This window comes from Triticum urartu, chromosome 6A (genome assembly GCF_056163025.1).
Source record: "Triticum urartu cultivar PI428250 chromosome 6A, HENAU_Tu73, whole genome shotgun sequence".
Lineage (NCBI taxonomy): Eukaryota > Viridiplantae > Streptophyta > Magnoliopsida > Poales > Poaceae > Triticum > Triticum urartu.
The window spans coordinates 223,863,054-223,875,171 of record NC_141878.1 but is presented as its reverse complement, the minus strand read 5'-3'; positions in this window follow the sequence as shown (position 1 = coordinate 223,875,171).

The window sequence follows — 12,118 nt, the reverse complement described above, 5'->3', positions numbered from 1 at the left end:
GAAGTGCGCCATCAAGAGACCGTGGGGAGATGTATTATACAAAAATCTCGTACCCAGGTCCAGAGATGAAGCCATTGCTCAAGGCTTCTATCCATGCATGGTGAGAGGACCATAGCCAGCTGAGGCACATCCGTCATCACTTCTCTGGTGCCGCGATGATAATCTCTTCAAGCGCAACTTTCAGTTTGCACAACAGTCAGTGAAGATAAACAAGAAGAAATTTGGGCTTGACTTCAACCCTGGTCCCTCCTCACCAAGGGCAGATGGCACACGCAATGCCGATCCCAATATCATCGGGCCGTATGCCAATCTTCCAGGCCTCATCACTCGCATCCTAGTCCAAGGGACTGCTGTGAATGACCCTCCAGCAGATACTGAGTCAGATGATGCCCCTGCTGCTCCGAAGCCAAAGCAGAAGAAGCCAAAAGCTCCAAAATCTTCAAAGCCAGCCGCTTCTCCCAAGATCGCAAGAGTGAAGCCTTTAGCAACTGCACCTCCTGAAGCCAGTGTGCAGTCAGAAGGCTTATCACGAGTGTCCAAGCCCCAAGAAGCCAAGAAGCCTCAGCCACACACAGGCAAAGAGCTCACAGCTGCTGACATTCTGCGCTGCGAAGCCATTGATCTCTCAAGCGATGAAGATCTTGGAGATGATGCTCTTGAGCAGCTCATCAAGAGCAAGGAGGAGGCTGAAATCTTCAACAATCTGCCTCTGTTTGATGTCGCCATCATCCACAACTTCATCGATGAATGGTTTGACGCACCAGACATAAGCTTCAATGATCTGCAGCTACCCATAGGCCTCAGCGTTGCCTTTCAAGGTGCAATCGCTTCAGAACTTGCAATAGCCCAGCGAATTGTAGAACTGAAGCAGAAAATTGATCATGAAAAGGCTCAGTTCAAGAAGCACGTGGCCAAGCTCAGTGTGCAAGAAGTGAAAAACTTCAAGATCATGTTGCACGAGCTGAAAGAAAACTTCCTGAAGACGCGTGCCGAAGCTCAAGGCTCGCGAGAACGCATGAAGACTTTGGCTGATCGCTGCGTGCAAGCCTACAATGAGGCAGAAAAGCGCAAGGCACTTGGGCGTCCCGGCATTGACCCCAGGATGGCCGCGAAGAAGAAAAAGAAGGCGTCTGTGCCCCAACCTGAAGCGCCAAGGTCAGAACCTGATGCTCCGATTGTCTTCCCCGCTGCAACGACTGGCTCGAAGCCAAAGAGTCGATCAACCGCCTCACAGCACAAGAAGACACGGACTGCAGAGGCTGAAGCTAAGAAGAGAAAACATTCTGAAGCCTCTCCTTCTGAACCCATCATCAAGAAGCGCAAGACCAAGAAATCTCGGGCTGCTCCCACAGAGCCCCTGATAGTTGAACCCCTCTGCGTCCGCTATCCTGACACGGATCGTCAGTTGACTGTGCATGAACCCAACACTGAAGACATTCCAGCAGACGAACCTTACGCTGCTGAAGACATTGGTCCCCAAGACAATGTGCAAGGTGATGAAGCCCTTCCTCAGCTTGAGACAAGCGAACAGATCAGTATTGGTCGTCCATTGACGCCAATCACACAAAATGCGTTGTGGGCAGATCGCCCACAGGAGGAAGATGAGCCCCAACCCACTTCAACTCCACCAACGCCTACACTCCATAGGCTTCGCAAAGGGCCAAGGGCTCAGGCTGCTGAAGACATTCCGGCTGCATCAGCCGAAGAGCAAGCAGAAATACCACAAGCTCCAACTCCCCCGCACCAACAAGAAGCAGTTCTCAAGGAGAACGTGCCTGAAGCTGAAAATGTTGAGGCTGCCACAAACAATGCCGAAGCAAGTGTGGAGCCCTCCCCAACAACAGCTTCAGAAGACACCGAAGCTACTGCTCCTGAACATTCTGTGCCTGAGTCTGCTGCCGGACCACAATTCAACTATCATATTGCGCACAGGCCCCAGGTCCAGAAGCCGATTCCACGACTACCAAGGTTCCCAGGTCCTGCATCAGCTCCTGGTTCCTTCAACATCAACGGCTTCAGGGCAGATAACACGTTTTTCGACCGCTCCAAGAACCCTTATTCAAGGGAACGGATAGTATCAGATAGGTTCTAGAGCCATCAACAGCGCAGCTATTATTCATGCATACTTTACAACCAAGGCCGCATCTTTCCTCACAAGCGCCTTGAGGTTGAAGCTGTTGCTGGTCTGCCTGGTCTGGAAGAAGCACTGGATTGCTTCAAGCAAGTGGGTTTGCTGCCATTTATCACTGATGAAGAGCACTGGAACGAAGAGCTTCTGCTCCAGTTCTATGCCACTATGCATATCAAAGGCTATAACAGAGATCCGAAGACATGGATTCTGGAGTGGATGACAGGCAATATCCATCATGAAGCCAATGCTTTCGACCTAATTGAGCTTACCGGCCTTCCCACTCCTGGCGAATTCTTTGAAGAAGGGTGCCAACTCCATGCTGAAGCAATTGAGAGCATATTTCAGCGTCCTGATCCAGATATGAGTCAGATGCTCTCAATGATGAAGCCACTGCCTCCGAATGCACCCTATCCAACTAGGTTCTTCGTTGAAGACTTAGAGTACTTGCCCAGAACAATATATCATATCATAAGGCGGACTCTATGGCCTGTCAAGGGACACTCTCGATATGCGACAATTGATGGTGCAATGAAGACTCTCATCTTCTGCATTCTTCATGGCAAATGCTTCAATGCACAGGATCTCTTCATCCGTCAATTTGCAGCGTCTGCTTCAGAACTGTTTGGATTAAAGTTTTATGCTCCTTGGGTTATGAGGCTGATCAAGCTTCATTCTGCAATCTCCTATCAACCCTCAGCCCGCAATCATAGGATATTTTTGCCAGATGTGGCCACATCTGCTGAAGCAATATATCCAGAGCCGGCCAAGCAACCACTAAGTCTTCAGAATGTAGAACACCAGAGCTTCACTCAAAATATTGAAGGTGTTGAAGCTCTCTCCCGAGTGTATCCAATGGCTGGCACCACACGTGCCCCTGCATCAACTGAAGCCACCAAAAGCACAGCTGCAAAGAAACCCAAGAAGCGCGCTCGTACACTCAATGACAGAGAGCTTCTTGTGGCTCTTCACCAAAAGCAAGATAGGCATCACGACTGGCTCAAGAGGCAGATGAGAAGCATCATGCAAGACGTCAATCGCATCAGAAATCTGGCAACCAAGAATGCATTTGTCACACACGAGACCTGTCGCCGCACTTGGAAGGGCCTCACCATGATGTGCCCTGAAGCTGAACTGCATGAGGATGGCTTCACAGAGCACTTCAAATTTGACTCCACGCCTCCAAGAAGAGCGGTGATGCGCAGCACACCATCACTTGAAGAGTCAGAGTTCTCTTCTTCTGCTGCCACCGTGTCTGCCCGGATTATTGAAGAAGAAGACGACGCGACATCATCTCCACCTGCTTCAACGCGCGTCGAATCTGCACCAAGCTCGTCTGCACCGCCGCCAAACAACTCCACCGACCCTGCTGCGCCTGGGAATGCGTAGAAACCTCTATGTCTTCAAACCTTTTTGGTCATCACTGACAAAAGGGGGAGAAGCATATGATGGTTATAGTCTTCAAGCGGGTCACTATGGGCGGGTGCCTTCATATTTTGCTACATTTTGCTTCGTGCTTACAACTCCCGTTTTTTTGCTACATTTGCTTCATTGAGTTGTAACACTTAGCCTTGATGGTCGTCTGCTACCTGTTTGTCACTCCGGTTTGCGAAGATAAATTCCGCACTCATCTCATTCTGCAGACGTCCATTTTCCATTATGCATGTCATTATCTTCATATACTTTCACATGCATAGTGGATTGTCATAAGTTGAAGTGGATCTCCACAAGTACAACCTGCCATGTGCATTTGCATTCAAGAAGCAAATTATTTATATGCACATCTTCAGGGGGAGCCCTTGCAACTTATGAAGACAATTCTTTTTACAATTTCACAAATTATGTTTCCCGTTGAAAACTTCAACTAGTTTGTCATCAATCACCAAAAAGGGGGAGATTGTAAGTGCATCTAGTGCCACCCCTAGTTGGTTTTGGAGTATTGACGACAAACCTAGTTGAGGGACTAATGTGTTTGTGAGAATTGCAGGAAAACACAGGTAGAAGTCCCTCATTGATTCGGTTTTACTACCAGAGATGACCCCTAAAAATGTACAAAGACATTGAAGACAATGGTGGTTTATGAAGATATTAATATTGAAGACAATGACATGAGAAGACTCCCTATGAAGCTTTTGAAACTCGAAGACCTAGATCCTTCGTAGTTTTATTTCATTCATGTCGTGTCATAGGAACCACCGTACTGTTAAGTGGGGTCGAAGAGAACCAGTCAGAATGACTGAAGTGATGCCTAATTCAAATCCTATGTCTTCGAGCGAAGACTTTGAGAGAAAATCTTGTCCAGAGTCAGACAAGTCAGCTTTACTTGTCGCCCAAGTAAAGTTGCCGTGTGAGTTCAAAATTCGACCGTTGGTACACGTGTCAGTTCCTTAGTGACCCAGGGTCATTTCGGACAGATCAGGTCGGGTTGCCAAGTGGCTATAAATAGTCCACCCCCACAACCATAAACGGTTGGCTGCTCAGATTTCAGTGCACGACTTTTGTCGTTTGAGAGCAACCCACCTCAAAGCCTTTGAAAGAAAAATTCCCAGTGAGGAGAAAAGCCCTAACCACCCAGAGCCAGAGTAAATTGGGCATCACTTAAGTCTTCGTGTCTGTGTGATCTGAAGACTTATTACACTTGAGGACTGTGCATCCTCCAGACGGTTAGGCGTCGCGTTCTGAGCATCCAAGAGAAATTGTGGATTGCCGGTGAACGAAGTCTGTAAAGGTTTGGGAGTCTACCTTGAAGACTTACCTGAGTGATTGGGCGAGGTCTGTGTGACCTTAGCTCAAGGAGAAAACGGTGAGGACTGGGTGTCTTGGACTAAGTGTCCTTGACTGGGTGTCCGGGACTGTGTGTCCTTTGGTTTAAATACCTAGCCGCTCCAACCAGACGTACAGTTGTCACATCAACTGGAACTGGTCCAACAAATCATTGTCTTCAACGTGTCACTGGTTTCATCTTCACTTCCTTTCACTTACAGTTATTCATTGTGAAGCCATTGCATGCTTGCTTTATCCTTTGTCTTCACAACATGAATGTATGATCTGTTCGGCTTCATAACTTCTTCCTACCTGATCCTTATTACACTGAAGCTGTTTGTCATTGCGCTTTCACTCTATTGAATACATGACCATGGCTGGCCTAGTGTAATATAACTTCCACTGCATAGTAATAGGCATGATCTTCACTGTTTGTCTTCACAACTCTCACGTTTTGAAGACTTTCATAAAAATCGCCTATTCACCCCCCCTCTAGTCGATATAACGCACTTTCAAGTTCTTAGCACACGTACAGCTCGATGACGATCCCCGGGCTCCGATCCAGCAAAGCTTTGGGGAGGAGTTCCGCCAGCACGACGGCGTGGTGACGATCTTGATGTTCTACTGTCGCAGGGCTTCGCCTAAGCACCGCTACAATATGACCGAGGTGGAATATGGTGGCAGGGGGCACCGCACACGGCTAAGGAACGATCACGTGGATCAACTTGTGTGTCTATGGGGTGCCCCCTGCCCCTGTATATAAAGGATGGAGGAGGAGGAGGCCGGCCAAGGCCATTGGTGCGGCCAGGATGGGAGTCCTACTAGGACTCCAAGTCCTAGTAGGAGTCCATCAAGAGGGGAGGAATGGAGAAGGAAGTGGAGGAGTAGGAAAGGTGGCCGGCCCCCTTTTCCCTAGTCCAATTCGGACTAGAGGGGAGGGGGGGCGCAGCAGCCTTTTTCCTCTTCCCACTAAAGCCCATCAAGGCCCATTACTTCTCCCGTAACTATACGGTACTCCGAAAAATACCCGAATCACTCGGAACCTTTCCGATGTCCGAATATAGTCGTCCAATATATCGATCTTTACGTCTTGACCATTTCGAGACTCCTCGTCATGTCCCCGATCTCATCCGGGACTCCGAACTCCTTCGGTACATCAAAACTCATAAACTCATAATATAACTGTCATCGAAACCTTAAGCGTGCGGACCCTACGGTTCGAGAACAATGTAGACATGACCGAGACATGTCTCCGGCCAATAACCAATAGCGGGACCTGGATGCCCATATTGGCTCCTACATATTCTACGAAGATCTTTATCGGTCAGACCGCATAACAACATACGTTGTTCCCTTTGTCATCGGTACGTTACTTGCCCGAGATTCGATCGTCGGTATCCAATACCTAGTTCAATCTCGTTACCGGCAAGTCTCTTTACTCGTTTCGTAATACATCATCTCACAACTAACATATTAGTTGCAATGCTTGCAAGGCTTATGTGATGTGCATTACCGAGAGGGCCCAGAGATACCTCTCCGACATTCGGAGTGACAAATCCTAATCTCGAAATACGCCAACCCAACATCTACCATTGGAGACACCTGTAGAGCTCCTTTATAATCACCCATTTACGTTGTGACGTTTGGTAGCACACAAAGTGTTCCTCCGGCAAACGGGAGTTGCATAATCTCATAGTCATAGGAACATGTATAAGTCATGAAGAAAGCAATAGCAACATACTAAACGATCGGGTGCTAAGCTAATGGAATGGGTCATGTCAATCAGATCATTCAACTAATGATGTGACCTCGTTAATCAAATAACAACTCTTTGTTCATGGTTAGGAAACATAACCATCTTTGATTAACGAGCTAGTCAAGTAGAGGCATACTAGTGACACTCTGTTTGTCTATGTATTCACACATGTATTATGTTTCCGGTTAATACAATTCTAGCATGAATAATAAACATTTATCATGATATAAGGAAATAAATAATAACTTTATTATTGCCTCTAGGGCATATTTCCTTCAGTCTCCCACTTGCACTAGAGTCAATAATCTAGATCACATCACCATGTGATTAACATCGATAGTTCACATCATCATGTGATTAACACCCATAGTTCACATCGCTATGTGACCAACAGCCAAAGGGTTTACTAGATTCAGTAATCTAGTTCACATCGCTATGTGATTAACACCCAAGGAGTACTAAGGTGTGATCATGTTTTGCTTGTGAGAGAATCTTAGTCAACGGGTCTGCCACATTCAGATCCGCATGTATTTTGCAAATTTTTATGTCAACAATGCTCTGCATGGAGCTACTCTAGCTAATTGCTCCCACTTTCAATATGTATCTAGACCGAGACTTAGAGTCATCTAGATTAGTGTCAAACTTGCATCGGCGTAACCCTTTACGACGAACCTTTTTTTCACTTCCATAATCGAGAAACATATCCTTATTCCACTAAGGACAATTTTGACCGCTGTCCAGTGATCTACTCCTAGATCACTATTGTACTCCCTTGCCAAACTCAGTGGTAGGGCATACAATAGATCTGGTATACAGCATGGCATACTTTATAGAACCTCTGACTGAGGCATAGGGAATGACTTTCATTCTCTTTCTATTTTCTACCGTGGTCGGGCTTTGAGTCTTACTCAAGTTCACACCTTGTAACACAGGCAAGAACTCTTTCTTTGACTGTTCCATTTTGAACTACTTCAAAATCTTGTCAAGGTATGTACTCATTGAAAAAACTTATCAAGCGTCTTGATCTATCTCTATAGATCTTGAAGCTCAATATGTAAGCAGCTTCACCGAAGTCTTTCTTTGAAAAACTCCTTTCAAACACTCCTTTTATGCTTTACAGAATAATTCTACATTATTTCCGATCAACAATATGTCATTCACATATACTTATCAGAAATGCTGTAGTGCTCCCACTCACTTTCTCGTAAATACAGACTTCACCGCAAGTCTGTATAAAACTATATGCTTTGATCAACTCATCAAAGCGTATATTCCAACTCCGAGATGCTTGCACCAGTCCACAGATGGATTGCTGGAGTTTGCACATTTTGTTAGCACCTTTCGGATTGACAAAACCTTCTGGTTGCATCGTATACAACTCTTCTTTAGTAAATCCATTAAGGAATGTAGTTTTGTTTATCCATTTGCCAGATTTCATAAAACGCGGCAATTGCTAACATGATCCGGACAGACTTAAGCATAGATACGAGTGAGAAACTCTCATCGTAGTCAACACCTTGAACTTGTCGAAAACCTTTTGCGACAATTCTAGCTTTGTAGATAGTAACACTACTATCAGCATCCATCTTCCTCTTGAAGATCCATTTATTCTCAATTGCTTGCCGATCATCGGGCAAGTCAACCAAAGTCCATCCTTTGTTCTCATACATGGATCCCATCTTAGATTTCATGGCTTCAAGCCACTTTGCGGAATCTAGGCTCACCATCGCTTCTTCATAGTTCGTAGGTTCATCATGATCTAGTAGCATGACTTCCAGAATAGGATTACCGTACCACTCTGGTGCGGATCTTACTCTGGTTGATCTACGAGGTTCAGTAGTATCTTGATCTGAAGTTTCATGATCATTATCATTAGCTTCCTCACTAACTGGTGTAGGTGTCACTGAAACAGTTTTCTGTGATGTACTACTTTCCAGTAAGGGAGCAGGTACAGTTACCTCGTCAAGTTCTACTTTCCTCCCACTCACTTCTTTCGAGAGAAACTCCTTCTCCAGAAAGTTTCCGAATTTAGCAACAAAAGTCTTGCCTTCGGATCTGTGATAGAAGGTGTATCCAATAGTTTCCTTTGGATATCCTATGAAGACGCACTTCTCCGATTTGAGTTTGAGCTTATCAAGATGAAACTTTTTCATATAAGCATCGCAACCCCAAACTTTAAGAAACGACAGCTTAGGTTTCATGCCAAACCATAGTTCACATGGTGTCGTCTCAACGGATTTAGATGGTGCCCTATTTAACGTGAATGCAGCTGTCTCTAATGCATAACCCCAAAACGATAGTGGTAGATCGGTAAGAGACATCATAGATTGCACTATATCCAATAAAGTACGATTATGACGTTTGGACACACCATTACACTATGGTGTTCCAGGTGGCGTGAGTAGTGAAACTATTCCACATTGTTTTAATTAAAGACCAAACTCGTAACTCAAATATTTGTCTCCGCGATCAGATCGTAGAAACTTTATTTTCTTGTCATGATGATTTTCCACTTCACTCTGAAATTCTTTTGAACTTTTCAAATGTTTCAGACTTATGTTTCATCAAGTAGATATACCCATATCTACTCAAACCATCTGTGAAGTTCAGAAAATAACGATACTTGCCGTGAGCCTTAACACTCATCGGACCGCATACATCAGTATGTATTATTTCCAATAAGTCAGTTGCTCGCTCCGGAGAACGGAGTCTTAGTCATCTTGCCCATGAGGCATGGTTCGCAAGCATCAAGTGATTCATAATCAAGTGATTCCAAAATCCCATCAGCATGGAGTTTCTTCATGTGCTTTATACCAATATGACCTAAATGGCAGTGCTACAAATAAGTTGCACTATCATTATTAACTTCGCATCTTTTGGTTTCAATATTATGAATATGTGTATCACTACGATCGAGATCCAATGAACTGGTTTCATTGGGTGTATGACCATCGAAGGTTTTATTCATGTAAACAGAACAACAATTATTCTCTGATTTTAATGAATAACCGTATTGCAATAAACATGATCAAATCATATTCATGCTCAATGCAAAAACCAAATAACACTTATTTAGGTTCAACACTAATCCCGAAAGTATAGGGGAGTGTTCGATGATGATCATATAAATCTTGGAACCACTTCCAACACACATCGTCACTTCACCCTTAACTAGTCTCTGTTTATTCTGCAACTCCCGTTTCGAGTTACTAATCTTAGCAACTGAACTAGTATCAAATACTGAGGGGTTGTTATAAACACTAGTAAAGTACACATCAATAACATGTATATCAAATATACTTATGTTCACTTTGCCATCCTCTTTATCTACCAATCACTTGGGGTAGTTCCGCTTCCAGTGACCAGTCCCTTTGCAGTAGAAACACTTAGTCTCAGGCTTAGGACCAGACTTGGGCTTCTTCACTTGAGCAGCAACTTGCTTGCCGTTCTTCTTGAAGTTCCCCTTCTTCCCTTTGCCCTTTTCTTGAAACTAGTGATCTTGTCAACCATCAACACTTGATGTTCTTTCTTGATTTCTACCTTCATCAATTTCATCATCATGAAAAGCTCGGGATTAGTTTCCGTTATCCCTTGCATATCATAGTTCATCATGAAGTTTTACTAACTTGGTGATGGTGACTAGAGAATTCTGTCAATCACTATCTTATCTGGAAGATTAACTCCCACTTGATTCAAGTGATTGCAGTACTCAGACAATCTGGGCACATGCTCACTAGTTGAGCGATTCTCCTCCATCTTTTAGCTATAGAACTTGTTGGAGACTTCATATCTCTCAACTCGGGTATTTGCTTGAAATATTAACTTCAATTCCTGGAACATCTCATATGGTCCATGACGTTCAAAACGTCTTTGAAGTCCCGATTCTAAGCCGTTAAGCATGGTGCACTAAACTATCAAGTAGTCATCATATTGAGCTAGCCAAACGTTCATAACGTCTGCATCTGCTCCTGCAATAGGTCTGTCACCTAGCGGTGCATAGAGGACATAATTCTTCCGTGCAGCAATGAGGATAAACCTCAGATCATGGATCCAATCCGCATCATTGCTACTAACATCTTTCAACACAATTTTTCTCTAGGAACATATCAAAATAAACATATGAAAGCAACAACGCAAGCTATTGATCTACAACATAATTTGCAAAATACTATCAGGACTAAGTTCATGATAAATTTAAGTTCAATTAATCAGATTACTTAAGAACTCCCACTTAGATAGACATCCCTCTAATCCTCTAAGTGATCACGTGATCCAAATCAACTAAACCATAACCGATCATCACGTGAGATGGAGTAGTTTTCAATGGTGAACATCGTTATGTTGATCATATCTACTATATGATTCACGCTCGACCTTTCGGTCTCCGTGTTCCGAGGCCATATCTGCATATGCTAGGCTCGTCAAGTTTAACCTGAGTATTCCGCGTGTGCAAAACTGGCTTGCACCCGTTGTAGATGGACGTAGAGCTTATCACACCCGATCATCACGTGGTGTCTGGGCACGACGAACTTTGGCAACGGTGCATACTCAGGGAGAACACTTCTTGATAATTAGTGAGAGATCATCTTAAAATGCTACCGTCAAACTAAGCAAAATAAGATGTATAAAAGATAAACATCATATGCAATCAAAATATGTGACATGATATGGCCATCATCATCTTGTGCCTTTGATCTCCATCTCCAAAGTACTATCATGATCTCTATCGTCACCGGCATGACACCATGATCTCCATCATCTTGATCTATATCAATGTGTCGTCACACGGTCGTCTCGCCAACTATTGCTCTTGCAACTATTGCTATCGCATAGCGATAAAGTAAAGCAATTATTTGGCGCTTGCATCTTATGCAATGTAGAGACAACCATAAGGCTTTTGCCAGTTGCCGATAACTTTAACAAAACATGATCATCTCATACAACAACTTATATCTCATCACGTTTTGACCATATCACATCACAACATGCCCTGCAAAAACAAGCTAGACGTCCTCTACTATGTTGTTGCAAGTTTTACGTGGCTGCTACGGGCTTAAGTAAGAACCAATCTCACCTACGCATCAAAACCACAACGATAGTTTGTCAATTTGACTCCGTTTTAACCTTCGCAAGGACCGGGCGTAGCCACACTCGGTTCAACTAAAGTTGGAGAAACAGTCACCCGCAAGTCACCTATGTGCAAAGCACGTCGGGGAAACTGGTCTCCCGTAAGCGTACGCGTAATGTCGGTCCGGGCCGCTTCATCCAACAATACCGCCGAACCAAAGCATGACATGCTGGTAGGCAGTATGACTTATATCGCCCACAACTCACTTCTGTTCTACTCGTGCAAATAACATCAAACCATAAAAACCTAGGCTCGGATGCCACTGTTGGGGAACGTAGTAATTTCAAAAATTTCCTACGCACACGCAAGATCATGGTGATGCACAGCAATGAGAGGGGAGAGT